This window comes from Nothobranchius furzeri, chromosome 17 (assembly GCF_043380555.1).
Source record: "Nothobranchius furzeri strain GRZ-AD chromosome 17, NfurGRZ-RIMD1, whole genome shotgun sequence".
Classification (NCBI taxonomy): domain Eukaryota; kingdom Metazoa; phylum Chordata; class Actinopteri; order Cyprinodontiformes; family Nothobranchiidae; genus Nothobranchius; species Nothobranchius furzeri.
Window position 1 is genome coordinate 22277858 of NC_091757.1, and position 18403 is coordinate 22296260.

An 18403-nucleotide genomic window follows, 5' to 3' on the forward strand; every position below is an offset into this window, starting at 1 on the left:
AACATGCCGCTAAGCACTCCTAGGAATACTTTCAGCTTTTGACCGTTGATTTAGACAGAAATCTCAAGGCTGCTGCTCATCCTGACAGACTGGAATCCCGCGACGCTTGCAGGTACGCAGACATTTTAAAAATTACACACAGAGAGAACAGCGGAGGTAACGAGATCAATCAAGAAAACATTCCCGTCAGAACATCTTTGTTTGTATGGAACAAGAGTTATGCTGTGTTATGCAAGTCATTGCCAGTAGGGGGAGCACCACGCCAAGTTATGTGTGTGTGTTACTTCTGTTTTCTGCAATAAATTAAAGGGAGAAGAAAAACTTGTAACCAAGCTATCGTGTGTGCAGTCTGACTCGGTATAAACTCTAATAGTGTATTGACACTACGGTGGAAATATAACATAAATTGGCGACGAGTTGTGACGTCTGAGAGACTTGGCTGTCTACTGAGCATGTAATGACTGTATGGCCGAGTTTGGACGAAAAACGGACGATCGCGTGGCGACGTAGCATCGGAGCTAGCGGCTAGCTGCTTTTTCTCCGACGAGTCAGAAGCGACAGTGTGGGCTGTGGAAAGAGGATACATCATGGCTGGAGTGATTGGGCAGATGGACCCCTTTGATGATGCTGGTGAGCAATGGGCGACGTATATTGAACGTTTTGAGCATTACATCCTTGCTAATGACATTCAGCCGGAGAAACAAGTCCCGGTGCTGCTGAGTGTGTTGGGTCCCAAGACATACGGTCTTCTGCGTAATCTGGTGGCTCCAAGCAAGCCTGGGACAATGGAGTATGACGATATTGTGGGTGTATTGCACGCTCATTTTGCTCCCAAACCGCTGGTAATAGCTGAGAGGTTCCGGTTCCACAAGAGGAATCAGGGGGAGGAAGAAACGGTCGCACAGTATGTGGCGGTGCTGAGAAGACTGTCAGAAGATTGCGAGTTTGGTGCGTATCTGGAAGATGCTCTACGGGACAGATTTGTGTGTGGATTAAAGTGTGAAACTGTGCAGAAGCGTCTTTTGACTGAAAACGATCTCACCTTTCGCAGAGCAGTTGATCATGCTGTGTCGGCAGAGACAGCATCACGTCAAGTGCAGCAGTTGAGTGGTTCCCTTAAAGTGAATGCGGTGCTGGCACAAAAAGGTGATAAATGTCGTCGCTGCGGGAAAATGAATCATACTGATGAGGACTGCTGGTACAAAGACCGTGACTGTCATCAGTGTGGGAGGAAGGGCCACACGAAACACACGTGTAAAGGTAGAGCCAGAAGCAGCCAGGACTGGAACAGGAAAGAGAAAGAGGGAAAACCTGAGCTGAAAGGTAATGCAGTTAAGAACAGAGCGAAGGACAAAAAGAGGAGAATTCATCAGGTTGCTGCAGAGGAGAGTGAAAGTGAAGGAATCAGACCTGACACTGATAGTGAGCTGGAGCTGTATTCTTTATCTCGAAAAGAGAAATATGCACGCATCTCTCTAATGCCTGTAGTTAACGGGAAGAAAATGGAGATGGAGCTGGATACAGGGGCTGCAGTGTCTTTGATCCCATGGGAACAGTACAAAAGTAGGCTGAGTCAGTTGCCGCTGCAACCCACGGACATTATGCTGAAAACATACACTGGGGAGCCGCTGGCACCAGAGGGGGTCATCAAAGTGCAAGTTGAACTGAATGAGCAGCGTGCTACACTACCCTTGTACGTGGTAAAGATGGATGCTCCACCACTGTTTGGTAGGGAGTGGCTGAGAGTTATCAAACTGAACTGGAAAGATTTAAAGATGATTCATGCCAGTGAGCAGAGCGGAAAGACAATCTGGAGGCTGTGTTAAAGAAACACTCAGGCGTTTTCTCTAAGGAGCTGGGCACAATGAAAGGAGTTAAAGCCATATGCTCTCCGCCCTCGGGTAGAGGCGGAACTGAAACGCCGGACTGAGCTTGGGGTGATCACACCAGTGGCGCATAGTGCTTTGGGCTACGCCCGTGGTCCCGGTCAACAAGAAGGATGGCTTAGTGAGACTCTGCGGCGATTTAAAAGTCGCTCTAAATGTGCAGCTCTGTGTGGATGAGTACCCACTTCCACGCATTGAGGACCTGTTTGCTTCTCTAGCAGGAGGTCAGCATTTCAGTAAGCTAGACTTAGCAAATGCCTACCTACAGATGGAGGTAGAAGAGGAGTCCAAAGCCCTTTTCGGATAGACATTCTGGAACATTTGTGGACAATTCAATCCGGTTTTTAACCGGAACTGTTTTCAGACACACCACTTTTGTACCGGATCTTGTCCTTTTGGCTGCGTTCACACAGCAGGGAAAAGTTCCAGATGTCTGACGGCGGCGGGGGAGTGGTGGGGGGAGAGTGAATCGGACTCATGTTAAGAAGAAGAAGAAGAAAATATCATTTCTATAGCGCCTCTCAAGATAAAAATCACGAGGCGCTTAAGCATAATTCTGTGCACACGAAGACGCATAAGAGACCTGGATGATGAAGCTCAGTGGTTAAAGGAATCACTGAAGCGGTGTGAAGCGCTCCGTCGTGCGTCTAGGCGGTACCGTAGGAGGCGAGCTGCCGTGGTTCGCCGCATGCTACAGCAGCGAGCTATCTGGGTGCGCACAGCGTCCCCCGGTCCCCTCCTCCTCCCCCTCCCGCTTGTCCGGAACTCTACCTCACCGGTCTGAAGCAGCCACCCTGTCCGTAACAAGTCCGGACCTGTTACTAGGGGCTTCGTCCGGATAAATTCCGGAACACGTTATCCGGATGTTTGTATTCAGACACAAAGGTCTTACGGACAGAGTCCGGAACATTTCCGTTTTTCATGGCCTGTCTGAAGGGGGCTCAAGAAGCTGCTGACTATTTCAACACAAAAGGGACTGTTCTGTTTCAATCGCTTGCCTTTTGGAGTGGCTCCGTCACCTGCATTGTTTCAAAAGGCTATGGATCAAGTGCTTCTCGGCCTGCCATACACCCATTGCTATCTGGATGACATTCTCGTCAGTAGTCCAGATAAACAGACACACCTGAGAACCCTTAAGGCAGTTTTGGGCAGGCTGGAGGACTATGGCCTGCGTCTCAAACAGGAGAAGTGCCTGTTTTTCCAGGAATCAGTGGAATACTTGGGCCACATAATTGATGCAGCAGGGTTGCACAAATCACCAGAAAAGGTGCGGGCCGTTAGCCAGTTACGTTCTTTTCTGGGAATGCTCAACTATTATGGCCGTTTCATACCTGGTTAGCTACCGTCCTGAAGCCGCTGAATGAGCTACTCAGTAAAGAGAAGAAGTGGCAATGGACAACAGCCTGTGAGTCTGACTTCACCAGAAATACTCACCCACTACAATCCTGAACTGCCTCTCCGTTTGGCATGTGACGCTTCACCATATGGAGTTGGAGCCGTGCTCTCACCTGTCATGCCTGGTGGCCAGGAAGGGCCAGTTGCTTATGCTTCACGAACCCTCACTAAAGCAGAGCGAAACTATGCTCAGATTGAGAGGGAGGCGTTGGCAATTGTTTTTGGAGTGCGCAAGTTTCACCAGCATCTCCATGGTAACAAGTTCACCTTACTCACTGACCATCGCCCACTGACCTCCATTCTGAGTCCAGTAAAAGGTACACCATCAATGGCAGCCGCACAAATGCAGCGTTGGGCGCTCCTTCTATCAGCACATAGTTACACCTTGCAGTATCGGAAGGGGGCATATCACGCCAATGCGGACGGACTGTCACGTTTGCCTCTGCCCCTGGCACAGAAAGAGAAACAGGGAGCAGTTGAGGTTTTCTATGCATCTCAACTGGGCACCTTACCAGTCAGTGTTGCCGAGATCAGACGTGACACCTTCTCTGATGTCACATTGTCTCGTGTCATGGAAATGGTAACAACTGGACGTTTTCCAGCAGCAAAAGACTCCGATCAAGAGCTGTCACCTTATCTGATGCGCAGACATGAACTCACAATACAGCAGGGATGCCTCATGTGGGGCGTGAGGGTGATTGTGCCACCTAAGCTGCGTCCTGCAAGAGCTCCACACTGCACATCCAGGGATGGTGAGGATGAAGAGCTTAGCTCGCAGCTATGTCTGGTGGCCTGGGATTGATTCTCAGATTGAGCTTCAAGCTAAAGCCTGCCACTCTTGTCAGCGTGTGCAAAAAGAGCCTGGGTTAGCACCCCTGCACCCTTGGTTGTGGCCTTCATGTCCGTGGGAACGGATCCATGTGGATTTTGCGGGTCCATTTGAAGGTCACATGTACCTGGTGGTGGCAGATGCACATTCAAAGTGGCCTGAGGTGCATATTATGGATAGCACCACAACTGGTAAAACCATACAAGTGCTGCGGGGTCTCTTTAGTCGTCATGGCCTTCCCCACGTCCTGGCGAGTGATAACGGACTGCAGTTCTGTTCTGAGGAATTTGGGGTGTTCCTGAAAGCTGATGGAGTCAAACACATTCGCTCCACACCGTACCATCCTGCCACTAATGGGTTGGCTGAGCGTTTTGTTCAGACATTCAAACATGCACTGAAAGCTTCCAGGGGTGCCGCACCTGTGCAACAACGCCTGGACACGTTTCTTTTGACATGTTGCAACACTCCCCATGCAACAACTAAACGCCAGCCATGTTGTTCATCGGATGCAAGCTGCGCTCTCGACTGGATTTTCTGAAGCCCAGTGTGGTCGGAACAGTGCGTCGGTCACAAGATGCTCCACAACAAAGCCGACAGCAACACTCTCGGGACAGATGGTTCACTGTGGGAGTTCCTGTCCTGGTGCGTGATTATTGGAAGGGAGAGGACAAGTGGACACATGGTGTCGTACTGGAGAAGACTGGGCCAGTGTCATACAAGGTGAATGTGGGAGCCTGAGGTGTGTGGAAACGCCATGTAGATCAGATGCTGACACGACCGGAGTCAGGATCTCAACAGGTCACAGTAGATCCTCCGACAAGCTCTCAGATGTCACCAGCCCAGAGTGGAAGTGACACCATGCTTCACCCTTGTACATCTCTGCAGGAAGAGACTGTTGAACAAGTTCTGGGGACCACCTCACCTCCAGAAACACCACAGTCTCTTAAACCAGCCCCGACTGACTGTACACAGGTTAGAGAGTGTGTGAGACGTTACCCAGTGAGAGTCACCAAGCCCCCCGCTCGTTATCGGGATGGGTGAACGTATTAAGTAGTTCAGTGAGAATGTTGGTGTTCAGAGGCATTGTTCTCGGTTACAAAACAATTCATACAGAAAAAAACATTAGTTCCAGTTTTTTATGAATGTTGTAATAAAAAAAAATATATATATATATATATATATAATATATATAAATATAAATAAATAAATATATATATATATATATATATATATATATATATATATATATAAATAAAATACTTTGGTTATGGAAATGTTTCTGTGGGTGGTGCTAGGGTCGCATAGCTTAGTGGGGAGGAGATGTTATGTATGAACCAAGAGTTATGGTGTGTTATGCAAGTCATCGCCAGTAGGGGGGGCACCACGCCCAGTTATGTGTGTGTGTTACTTCTGTTTTCTGCAATAAATAAAAGGGAGAAGAAAAACTTGTAACCAAGCTATCTTGTGTGCAGTCTGACTCGGTATAAACTCTAATAGTGTATTGACACTACGGTGGAAATATAACACTGAGCATCATCTCAGACCTGGACACCATGATGAGTGCAGCTCTCTATCAGCGTGCTGAGAAGGTGTGGGAGCAGTTCTGTCTGTGGGTCATGGGTCAGCAGCAGAACCAGAACACAGCAGGTGAAATGTTCCTACTTTAGATTACATTGTTTATTTATACCATTAATATTTTGCTGTGCATGCTGGTTAGCTTGTTTAGACTAAATACCAATGACAGATGAATGAAAATTAAATTGTAAAATTGCATTTATTATTATTGAGAAATGAAAATGATGAGAAGAAACAATCTTGACCTTTTTTTAAATGCTGTGGGTCAAAATGACAAAAATGTCTAGAGAGGATGTTTCTGCTGTTGACTAAAATGGATATTAATGTGTTGTTTAGTCAAGGCCATCTAACACCTGGCCCAGTGCCTGCTAGTGGAGTTACGTCTGTAGGGACAAGCAGTGGGATGTTCTGAGATGACACATTTGGTTTTTCTTTCTTTTTAAAGGTTTTACGGTCTTCAGTGGCTTTTTCAGACACATGAGCCCAGGACAAATCTTTGTCAGAGGTTCTCCAACAGAAAGACAGAGTCCAGCCAGGCCAGACATCTTTGAGGTTCCTACCACTGCTGGAGCTGCTGTCTGGAGTCTGTAAACAGAAATAAAAGCTATAATGTGTGCCGAAAAGCGCCAAGTTTGCAAACATGAGATGAACGTTTGTAAATTCATGTCAATGCAAACCAAATTTAAGCAACACTACTGACATTGGCCAAATGTCTCCATTCTTTTAATACTTCCTTTTGTTAATGTATGAATGTTCAGTTGAACAAATGTGACATTTAACCTGCAGACAATGATGTATGAATGATTTAAAAACAGTAATGTAGAAACAAAATTCTGATGGATCAAGCAGAGACTGAGGAACAGGATGAAACCAGGAAATAAAAACAAATTACTTATTTGCTGACATAAGAACAAAATGATCCCGCACCTTCCATTTTCTGTCTGGCTCCTTGATATAACAAGGGAATCATTTTACTTAAAAAGGTGTACCTGTGGCAGAAACTCATCCCATTGACAGTTGGTGACAAGTGAAGTGAAACAGCAGCTGTATTGATCACGTGACTACTTCCTAAATGATACCTGCACCCACACAGGGTGGCGCTGTGACCTGGATACATGCACCCGTAATGTCCAAAAGGGTCAATTTTCACCTATATATTGAGCAACATAATAACCTTTCATCTAAGGAACTAAATCCACTTTCTGTTTGGCCTTCTAAGCCCGGAAGGTTCTGCACAGTGCTTGTTGACACACCAGAAGATAAAACATCCAGACACATTCTCTCCCAAGGTCCTGCACGCTCTGCGTAAGAGCCAGACTGCTGCATTTCTCACTATCTACTCGATACTCCTACAGGACTTTACAGTTCATAAGCTTAATAATCATATGTGATGAATGAACAAGATGTTTAAATCAAATGTTTGAATAACCTGTGCTTAAGCCAATGAATTTAAATCTATTTGCTCGTGTGTAATTTAGTTATTTCACAGTCAGTGTTGCTGCAAAAATAAGTTTGTTTCCAAATGAAAAGGTTCAACCGTACATCTGTAGATCAAGGAAATCGTGCACATTTACCGTCACCCCGAGGCCCCCCACTGGGGAGAGCGTCTGGTGATTAACTGGCCGAAACGCTTGTTGACCCATTGGATGCCACTGGTGATTAGTCCTGAAATTCTGGTTAGCCTTAGATACACAGTAGCACTGGAATAGATCCTCTAATCTGGTACTAATAGTGCAAGTAATCTAGTGAAGCAAGTAGATAATCAAACCCCCACCTACCAAGCGTGTCCGTTCAACATCTATGGCTGATTTTACTTTGACTGTGTCTTTTTTTCTAGGTATTATGGTTATTTTGTTACCTTGTCTATAAATATTGATCCTTTAGCTATAAGCTGAATGCTCTTAATTTAAACCTGACCTTCAGACCTGACCCAATCCCATTAACCTAACCATAAGGCCCATAAACATGACCCTAATAAGAAGAATCTTTTCTACAGCGCCTCTCAAGATAAAAATCATGAAGCGCTTCACAAAAAATGTTAAATACAAAAAATAATTTAGAAAATGATGACAAATATATTTAAAATGAGCAAAAAATAGAGAAATTGTTATTAAAAATGTTAAGAAAGAGAGAGAGTGAACAGGAAAGAGGGAAATCAGTGGATCCTGAGGAAGGTGGAATAGGTGGGGAGAGCAGAATAAAGAGAGAGAGGTGAAGAAGGTCATCCAAAAGCCAGCTTGAACAGGTGAGTCTTCAGCTGCTTTTTAAAGGAGACCACTGAGTCCACTGATCTCAGGCTCAGGGGGAGAGAGGTCCAGAGTCTGGGGGCCACAGCAGCAGATGATCTGTCACCTTTGACCTTTAGCCTGGTGCTGCACAACCAGTAGGCTTTGATCACTGGACCTCAGGGACCTGCTGGGGGTGTAGGCACTAAGAAGATCACCAATGTAAGATGGTGCTTGTCCATGTAAGGCCCTATAGACCAGAACCAGGATCTTGAAATGAACCCTGAAGTTGACTGGCAGCCAGTGAAGCTGGAGGAGAAGCGGGGTGATGTGGGTGTGTTTGGAGGACTTGGTCAGAAGCCGAGCACAGGCGTTCTGAACCACCTGTAGACGGTTCAGGGAGGTTCTGCTCAGACACGTGAAAAGAGAGTTACAGTAGTCTAAGCGTGAGGAGATGAAGGTGTGGAGAACTGTCTCAAGTTCAGAGCGGGACAGAATGGGACTCAGCTTAGCAACGTTCCTGAGATGGAAGAAGGAAAAGCCAACAAGAGAACTGACATGAGAATCCAGGGTGAGAGCTGGGTCAAAGGTCATACAAATCAAATCAAATTAAACTTTATTTATACAGCACTTTTCATGCATAGGATGCAACACAAAGTTCCTTAACAGATTAAAATGACCCAGATAACCCACAATCCCTCCCTTTCCCACACTTAAGACAATTGTGACAGTTTCACCCCCCAATCCACAAACCATTCCCAGGCACACACACACACACACACACACACACACACACACACACACACACACACACACACACACACACACACACACACACACATTTGTCCACATAACACGTTAAAAGACCACAGTAAACACTAGGCTGAGCTCAGATTGGACAGGTAATGAAAGACACGCCATCAAGGGAGCCATCTGCCTCGACAGCAGCAGATCCACGACAGCAGCCAAGACACCAATCCAGGGCGCCCTGGGAGGGAGGGTGGCAACCCCCACCACTACCTAGGCACTACCCTAGGAGCACCCCAGCTGCCGCCACCGACCACTGGTCCCGAGGCAGAGGGCTCCAGAGAGGAACCACTGGAAAGATTAAAATATGTAACATGTAAAATCACAAGAGCTAATAAGGATGGTAAAATATCCAATAAAATGTGATTATAGAAATAAAAAACATAAATGTGTAACACAACAGTAATTAAAATAAATGAATAAATAAGTTAAACAAGCAAAGCAATAAATAGTAATCAGTTAAAAGCTAAACTAAAAAAGTGAATCTTGAGCCTGTTCTTAAAAACATGAACGTTCTCTGTGACCCTGAGATCTTCCGGCAGCCCGTTCCAGAGGCGAGGGCGGTGATAACTAAAAGACGCCTGGCCATGAGTGTGTGTCCTGAGCTTAGGAATGACAAGGAGACGGATGCCAGAGGAGCGCAGGGACCGCGAGGGTTCATATGGTAAAAGCAGTCGTGAGAGATAAGATGGGCCAATACCATTAAGACACTTTAAAACCATTAAGAGTATCTTAAAATTGATCCTGGAACATACGGGGAGCCAATGCAGTAATTGTAAAACCGGAGTGATGTGCTCCTGCTTCCTGGTCTTCGTCAGAAAACGAGCTGCTGAGTTTTATAAAAGTTGGAAACCTGAAGTGCTCTTTTTGGGAAGACCAGAAAGCAGGGCATTGCAGTAGTCTATCCTACTGGTGATGAAAGCGTGCATCAGCGTCTCTGTATTGGCCCGAGAGAGAATGGGGCAGACTCTGACGATGTTCTTGAGGTGACTTGACTTTTAAATTATTTATTTTTCTTTACAATTCAACAATCAGCGTTAATGACTGAAACTTGTTTTCCACTGATAAAACCAGGAAAACTGATAAACCCAGTTTAGAAGTTGATCTTTAGGGAGCCCTGTCCATCCAGCAGACAGAGCACCTGCCCGATCCCCCCACTGCTCTAAAGAAGTCCAGGTTCTCAGTAAGTTCACAAAAAGTGTGTTCAATCTTTAAGCGAGCTTCCACCAGGCCCTTCAGGCTCCGCTCAGCATCAGTCCAGCTCTGTCCCAGCATCTGGTTTTTCCTGGTTTTCCAGATGGCTAGTTTTGCACATGCAAATAAAAAGTTAATTAACATATAGTCCGTTTTTTCTGACACTGTATTTGGGCCCGAAAACAAATAAGGGTAGGGTAAAAACCTCCCCCAGTGCACTAACCCACCGTTCTAAATCCCTGAACATCCCTGATAACCTAGAACATGCTCCCACTTGATGCTCTAGGGTCTCTGTTTGGTTACAAAAAGGACATCCCTCCCCGGTGCTTGGATCAAAGTGGGCTCTGTGTCTGTTCGTAGCTAAAGCTCCATGTATGATCCTCCACTGGAGGTCTGCCATCCTTTTTTCCACTGGAGACTTATACAAACTCCTCCAGCTGCTCCCAGAGGCACTGTCCGCAGCAAACACCTGAGTCCACCTCGGCTCCTTGACTCCTAACAAGGAGCGCCTATTAATAACCTTCACACAAGTGTGATAGATCTGTTTCTTCCCACAGGACTGGAAGGAGCCCAACACTGGAGTGTTCAGGTTCAGCCGTGATCCACTCTCTTCCTGCCAACCCTCACCAGCTGCCTTAACCTCCAGAGATGGAAAAACATACTCACTGTCATCATCCCATTGGTCAGATAGACTTTTCTTGAGACGATAAAAGCCTATTTTAGTGATATATTTAATGTGGGGGATGAAAGTCAACTCAGAGTGAAAAATCACGCCCAGGCTCTTTACTTGTGAAGATGGATTAAAAGACATTGATTGTAGTTTTGGTAAAAGTTTCTCTCTCTGAAAGATTCCTGACAGATGGTTTGGTGTGAGAAGAAAGCTGACCACGAGAGTCTCTGACTTTGGGAACCAGCTTGTCTGGGGCACAGATGAGGATCTCGGTCTGATCTTCATTCAGCTGAAGAAAGCTCCCACCATCCAGGTTTTGATAGAGTCTAAGCAGGTGTGTAACAGCTGCAGCTTGGACATCTCATGGGGCTTACAGGAGATGTACAGTTGGATGTCATCTGCATAAAGATGGTAGGAGATTCCTTTGAAGGAGCTCAGGATGTGCTGAAGAGGAAGCAGATAGAAGAGGAAGAGCAGAGGCTCCAGCACAGAACCTTGTGGGACACCATGGGTAAGTGAGGTGGTGGAGGACCTAAACTTGGAGATGGCCACAGAGTAGGAGAGCTCAGACAGAGAAGAGGAGAACCACTGCAGAGCAGTTTCTGATAGGCCTACCCAGTCTCTCAGCCTCTCCAGTAGCAGGTGATGGTCAACAGTGTCAAAGACTGCAGTCAGGTCCAGCAGGACCAGAACAGAACAGTCCCCTGCATCACTGTGAGTCAGAAGGTCATTAGAGACCCTAAGAAGAGCTGTTTCAGTAGAATGAGCTCTACGAAAACCTGACTGGAAGCTATCATAGATGTTATGTTCATCAAGAGCAGCTGTGAGTTGTTTACCCACAACCTTTTCCAAGATCCTGGAGATGAACGAAAGTTTAGAGATGGGTCTGAAGCTGCTATGGAGAGAGGGGTCGAGACTCGGTTTTTTAAGAAGCGGGTGGATTACAGCGTTCTTAAAGTAAGCAGGGACCTGACCAGAGACCAGAGAAGCATTAATTATAGAGAGCACGCTGGGACCGATGGACTGAAAAGCACTTTTAAACAAAGATGAGAATACGCATCACATTCTCACACACAAGGCGTAAAAATATGACGCGTGTGACCAAGCCTCAATATATGACGAATCGGGATGCCCCAGCTCATCAGGAAACGACAATCAGGGACAAACTGCTGATGCAGCATCCCAGAGCGTCGGTATCCGACGCCGGAGGTGAGACGGACATTAGAACTACTTGTGAACAACTTAACCTTCCCCTCACCCCAATCCTAACCATGAGGTCACCGTTTATGAACCTTAAGGTTAGGATTGGGGTGAGGGGAAGGTTAAATAGTCAAATAATGTCTGTGTGACCGCGTGCATCAAACAGTGACGCCAGCGGAGCCACGTGACCCAGCCCGTCCCTGATCATCCTCTCCTGATGCGCTCGAATCATCATATATTGAGGCTTCGTCACACGCGTCATATTTTGACGCCTTGGGTGTGAGAATGTGTTGGAATAAGCTGTGGAGGGGGCATGCAGAGGTCTTCATAGAGTTAACTAATTTGGTTAGCTCAGGCAAAGAAACAGGAGCAAAGCTATCTAGGATGATGGGCCGGGTTGGAGTCGGGAGAGGCAGCGATAAGGCTGAAGGAGAGATGCTAGATCTAACCTTATTGACTTTGTCCACAAAGAAAGACAGAAAGTTCTCACAGTCTGCAACAGAGTGGATGGAGGCTGTAGGAGAGGCAGGAGAGACGATGCTGCTGATGGTGTTAAACAGCACTTTGGGGTTCCCTTTGCTCTGGGACACCAGGTTGGAGAAATAGGAAACCCTCGCGTCTCTGACTGCAGAGTTAAAGGATGTCAGAAGATCCTTTAGGTGCAGCAGATGGACGTGGAGATGGGTTTTCTTCTATAAGCGCTCAATCTTTCTGCATTGGCGCTTCAGGCTGCGAATGCTTTTGTTAAACCAGGGAGTAGGGTTCACTGCAGGACCTGATCTGGTTCTGACAGGACAGATGTTGTCCAGAATGGAGAGGCAGTGCTCGTTGAACTGAGAAGTTAAGGAATCTGGGTCGTTATCAGAAGAACAGGGTGGATCAAAAGCAGCAGAAAAATTGCTAGCTGTGCTCTCATTAAGAAAACAAGAACTAACCATAAGGCGAGCAGGAGGTGGGGACGCAAAACTGACAAGTTAAAGAAAATGCAATGGTGATGAGAAATATAACCGTCCTCAGGACAAACACTTAAGGATGAGAATAAACGGACCTTAAAAAACTTGGATGAAGAAACCGTGCCGCAACGCAGCCTAGTGGGAATGCAGGAGTGGTGCTCAGGTCGCCAAATAAAGGACATGACCTTAGACCCTAAACCTAACCATAAACCCCATGGATAGGCTGAGAGACAGGGTAGGCCTATCAGAAACTGCTCTGGAGTGGTGTTCCTCTTATTTTTCTGTCCTCCACCACATCCCTCTCTCATGGTGTCCCACAAGGCTCTTTGCTGGGGCTTCATCTCTTCCTCCTCCATCTGCTTACTCCTCAGCACATCCTGAGCTCCTTTAAAGGAGTCTCCTGCCATCTTAACGCAGATTACATCCAACTGTACATCTCCTTTAAGCCCCATGAGATGTCTAAGCTGCAGCTGTTCCACTCCTGTTTAGATTCTATTAAAACCTGGAGGGTGGGAACTTTCTACAGCTGAATGAATATCTGACTGAGCTCCTCATCTGTGCCCCAGACAAGCTGGTTCCCAAAGTCAGAAACTCTCTTGGTCAGCTTGCTTCTCACACCAAATCCTCTGTCAGGAATCTTGGTGTGATTTCTCAGCCTCCTCCCGAGTGCCAGTGCCCACTTCCAATTTTAAACTGCACTTAGACACAGAGGGCTGTGGGTGCAAGTGGGGTGGTGCGGTGGCATCCGCTGGCATAGGCCAGACAATGCCCGCATTGCCCGCTCACCACAGCCATGGAATACACCTCATCAACACACAACACTATAATGGAGCAGGCGGAGGGAGACTAGGGGTCTTAGCACACCTCTGTTGCTGCTTGGCTTCCTGGGGCTGAAGGCTAGGAGGGAGATCTGGCCGTCTGGTTGGGGTCTGGGGTGGTGGGTTGCTGTGCTCAGCATTGGGCGGGGGAGCCTGCTCATCAGCACCCCAGTAGAAAGGGTCAAACTCTGGGAACCGGTAATGGTTGTACCCAGTCTGCAGCAGTACCGGGACCAGAGTGAATAGGGTGTGTATGGGGAGCATGAGTGAGTGTCCGGCGTGCATTTTTGTAAGTCTTGGGTTGTATGTGCACGTGTGAGCATGAGGGCGGGAGTGTGTGTCTGTGTTTGTGTATGACTGTATATGTCAGGTGGGGCCTTTGACTCTTCGCCTCTCCTGGGACTTCTTTTCATGATATAGATCTTCGTCTCCCCTCCCCCTGCCACACCTGGTGTGGGGTGTGGTGCCTTGGTCTGCCTGAGTGTTCGTGGCTCCCGGGTCAGGGGGTTTAAGATTTTTGGCGTCTGCCTGATCAATCCTGGTGGCTGCCTGGTGGGGTCTGGTTCCCTGGGCTCTGCTGGGTCCCCGGCGGGGGTGGTCGCCCCTTGGTCCCGGGTCACTGGGTCCCGGGCTCGGCAGGCTAGGGGGTGGGAGGCTGCGGACGGGCCAGTGAGCTTGCCGCTGATATCTCCCGGGACTCTGCCGGCTGCTGGTTGTGGCCCCCCGGGGCGAGCCAGTGTGCCTCTCGAGGGGGCGGTGTCATGTTCTGAGGGTGGAAGTTGGCAGACCATGTGTGGTGGTGGGTTTCAGGAGGCAGAAGAGCAGGCAACGGATGAAAAAATAAAAATGGTTTAATTGTAGACTGGGAGCGACAGGACAAACGAACATGCACAAACGACAATGATCCGACGAAGACAGTAACAAGGAGGGAGGTATAAATACACAAGGGAATCAGGAACACATGGGCAGAGTAATGAGGGACAGGTGAGAACAATAAGGGTAATCAAGGCAGGAGAGACACAGTCAGGGAGGCCGGGGCGGATCATGACAGGCGGGGTCCTTTCTGGTTGCAGTCTCCTTGGGGTTCCTGTGTTCTGGGGCAGCGCCTGGATCTCTGTGACTTGGAGCTCCCCCCCCCCCCCTCATCTCCTACACATTTTTGGGGGGCAGATCTGTGGTCCCTCACACTCCCTATTGGATGCTCCTATAGAGAAACCTTACATAAACAAGCGCGTGTACACACACAGGTGCTCACATGGTGCTCTCAAAAGTATGGACTTGGGCACGTTCAACACTTGTCTTAAGGCTGTCGTTGCCACTAAATGCACTATGATTTATTATCGTGTGATTGTTCAGTTAAACAATGTTGATTTTATATTTCAACATCAGGTTGACGCAGTGATAGCTTGCTCCTGATGTACTGTTGTGTGTCCCATTTTTTTCTGCTCTTTCTCTTTCTGCAGGTCTAGAAGCAGACTCTTGTTCATTATTGTTTATTTTTGTGGAACCCCCCCCCCCCCCCTTCTTCCCACCTTTTGTCTTTTCCTTTCTCTTTCACCTCTGTCTCCGTGTCTGGTCGGAATTACAAAGCATTCAAAAACAATAACAATAAAGTTTTAAGTATCAGGCGTGACATTAAAAGCAGACGCTTTGATGCTCCACCTGAGAGTAAATCTGTAAGGCTTGTCACCAGCATTCAGACATCAATTCTGTTTGCTTCACAGCCAGACAGGACACGGTTATAAAAAAAAGGAAGCTTGGAGTGACCTTTGACCCAGTGGGAGACTGGAGGTGTGGCGTGAGAGCGTGTGAAGAGGGTCGAATGCGTGTGTCTCACACTCAGTGTGTGTGAGTTGGCAGCCCTGGCTTCCTTCTTCAATGAGGTTTTGGTTAGTAATTGATTGGGAGAATAACAAGTGACTGAAGTGGATAGTGTTGATCAGGCAGAGCTTTCAATGGCTTCAAACACGTATATAATAGTGTTAGTTTTTTGTAAACCATCGGATGAAATTACACAATCTGACTGAGCTCTAGTTAAGACTCTTGCAATTGTTTGTGTATGTGTACGTACGTGCATGTATGTGTTCAGAGGTGGAAAGAGTACTAAAAATTCCTACTTAAGTACGAGTATCAGTACTTTGATCATTTTTACTCAAGTACAAGTAAAAGTACTTGCCTAAATTTTTACTCAAGTAAAAGTGAAAAGTATCATAAATAAAATGTACTCAACGTAAAAGTTACTTAGTTACACTATTGTCAGCGTAAAGATGGTTACATCAGTGCAAAACCACAACACCAGTTCACAACACGCTTGTGTGTGCACGCTCACACATGGACACACACACAGTTTGATGGAAGGATTTCTATCCAATCAGTGAGAACAGGACGTGCACATTGATTGGACGAGGTTTTTCTAGGATTGTACGTTTCAACTGTGATTAAAATTATTCTTTATTTTGAAAGAAAAACATTAATTTTTAGATGCCATCAGCATGTGAGGTATCTCAATGTTCTCATGACAAAACTCTAACATGAGACTGCTCACACATGGACACACATAACAAGCTAAATGAAAGTCAAACATGTCAGATGGAGCGTATGACAGCTGCTAACGTTGGCCCTGCCCTACTTTACCTCTACATTACAGTTCCTTTATCCATGTCCATCCTAGAGCTCCTCTCTGACCTTCATGCTTATTTAGAGCAGCTGATTTTTAAAGTTAGAGTTCATCCTTGGTGGTGGGTTCATTCACTCATGTAACGTGATGAAGGAGCTATTCCACCGAAGGTTATTTACCCTCTCTCCTCAGATGTCTCTGACACAGAACTAATCTGCATGAGACTGCCTCAAGGTCATGCATTTGCTTCTAAAACTTCTTCTTTCCAGCTTGAGAAGAAAGAAGACAAACTCTTTCTATTTTTAATAAAGCTAATCAAACAAAGTGTTCGTCAATGATAAGATGTGAACCAATCTGTGAAATGACAATGTTAAGATTAGTAAGTTTTAATAAGTAATATGACTTTAATCTAGCTGCACTAGACATCCTGATCGACATGACACATTTTATCTTTCTCATCCAGCCGGAACCTTCCTTTCTGAAGCGTGCCATAGTCTCTGTGGTGTTTATAAATCTGTCAAACTTTGATCCGACCAAAAATCAAAACATCCAGATTAATAAAACCAGTCCCCACGCCATCTTAGTTCAGTTCACCACATTCTAAGAGAAGTATTGGACCGGCCACCTGGACTTCCTTTTTAAGCAAAGAACCAACAAACTGGATAAAATCTGTTGCATTTTTTCCAACCAAGCAACGGTTCCTTTCAGAATAAAAGCTGAAGTCACTGACCCTCCGGGTCCATCTGACGCTGTCGACCAACAGTCGCTTTTTACCTGGAGACAATCCCAAGACTAGTCTGTCGTACTGCTGACGCCGTTTCATGCTGTGTATATGTGTATGTGCATGAGTGTGTGTGTGTGTGTACGTGCGCATGAGTGTGTGTGTGTGTGTACGTGCATGAGTGTGTGTGTGTGTGTACGTGCATGAGTGTGTGTGCGTACGTGCATGAGTGTGTGTGTGTGTGTGTGTGTGTGTGTATGTGCATGAGTGTGTGTGTGTGTATGTGCATGAGTGTGTGTGTGTGTGTGTGTACGTGCATGAGTGTGTGTGAGTGTGTGTGCGTACGTGCGTGAGTGTGTGTGTGTGTGTGTGTGTGTGTGTGTGTGCATGTGTACGTGCATGAGTGTGTGTGTGCATGTGTACGTGCATGAGTGTGTGTGTGTGTGTGTATGTGCATGAGTGTGTGTGTGTGTGTGTAGGTGTACGTGCATGAGTGTGTGTGTGTGTGCATGTGTACGTGCATGAGTGTGTGTGTGTGTGTGTGTGAGTGTGTGTGTGTATATGTGTATGTGCATGAGTGTGTGTGCGTACGTGCGTGAGTGTGTGTGTGTGTGTGTAGGTGTACGTGCATGAGTGTGTGTGTGTGTGTGTGTGTGTATGTGTATGTGCATGAGTGTGTGTGTGTGTGTATGTGTACGTGCGTGAGTGTGTGTGTGTGTGCATGTGTACGTGCATGAGTGTGTGTGTGTATGTGTGTGAGTGTGTGTGTGTATATGTGTATGTGCATGAGTGTGTGTGCGTATGTGCGTGAGTGTGTGTGTGTGTGTGCATGTGTACGTGCATGAGTGTGTGTGAGTGTGTATGTGTATGTGCGTGAGTGTGTGTGTGTGTGCATGTGTACGTGCATGAGTGTGTGTGTGTGTATGTGTACGTGCATGAGTGTGTATGCGTACGTGCATGAGTGTGTGCATGTGTACGTGCATGAGTGTGTGTGTGTGTGTATGTGTACGTGCATGAGTGTGTGTGAGTGTGTATGTGTATGTGCGTGAGTGTGTGTGTGTGTGCATGTGTACGTGCATGAGTGTGTGTGTGTGTATGTGTACGTGCATGAGTGTGTATGCGTACGTGCGTGAGTGTGTGCATGTGTACGTGCATGAGTGTGTGTGTGTGTGTGTGTTTGAGGGAGGGTACATTGGAACTTTGTCCCTCCAGTTTGAAAATCCTATCTGCGCCCCTGCTATAAGACCCAAATACCTGACCTTGGGCCCCAAGCCTAACCCCCATAACAACCCCTTCTCTCTCTCTCTCTCTCTCTCTCTCTCTCTCTCTCTCTCTCTCTCTCTCTCTCTCTCTCTCTCTCTCTCTCTCTCTCTCTCTCTCTCTCTCTCTCTCTCTCTCTCTCTCTCTCTCCCTCTCCCTCTCCCTCTCCCTCTCTCTCTCTCTCTCTCTCTCGCCTTCTTACATCCCAAACACACTACACTAGATACACAAGCACTGATTGGATGCATCCAAA

The 18403-nt window shown here is 46.7% G+C and overlaps 1 protein-coding gene across 4 annotated transcripts in view; it reads right to left on the bottom strand.

Annotated features, from left to right (window-relative positions):
- The window catches only part of LOC107373078 (NADPH oxidase activator 1), a 104691-nt gene that overhangs the window by 84580 nt on the left and 1708 nt on the right, over positions 1-18403 (bottom strand). The window contains exon 2 of one of the 4 annotated variants that reach the window (XM_070546306.1): positions 6246-6270. The exons of the other annotated variants lie outside the window; for them this stretch is intronic. The gene's annotated coding sequence lies outside the window, so the exon portion shown is untranslated. The remainder of the gene's footprint in view (positions 1-6245; positions 6271-18403) is intronic. 4 annotated transcript variants of the gene reach the window in all.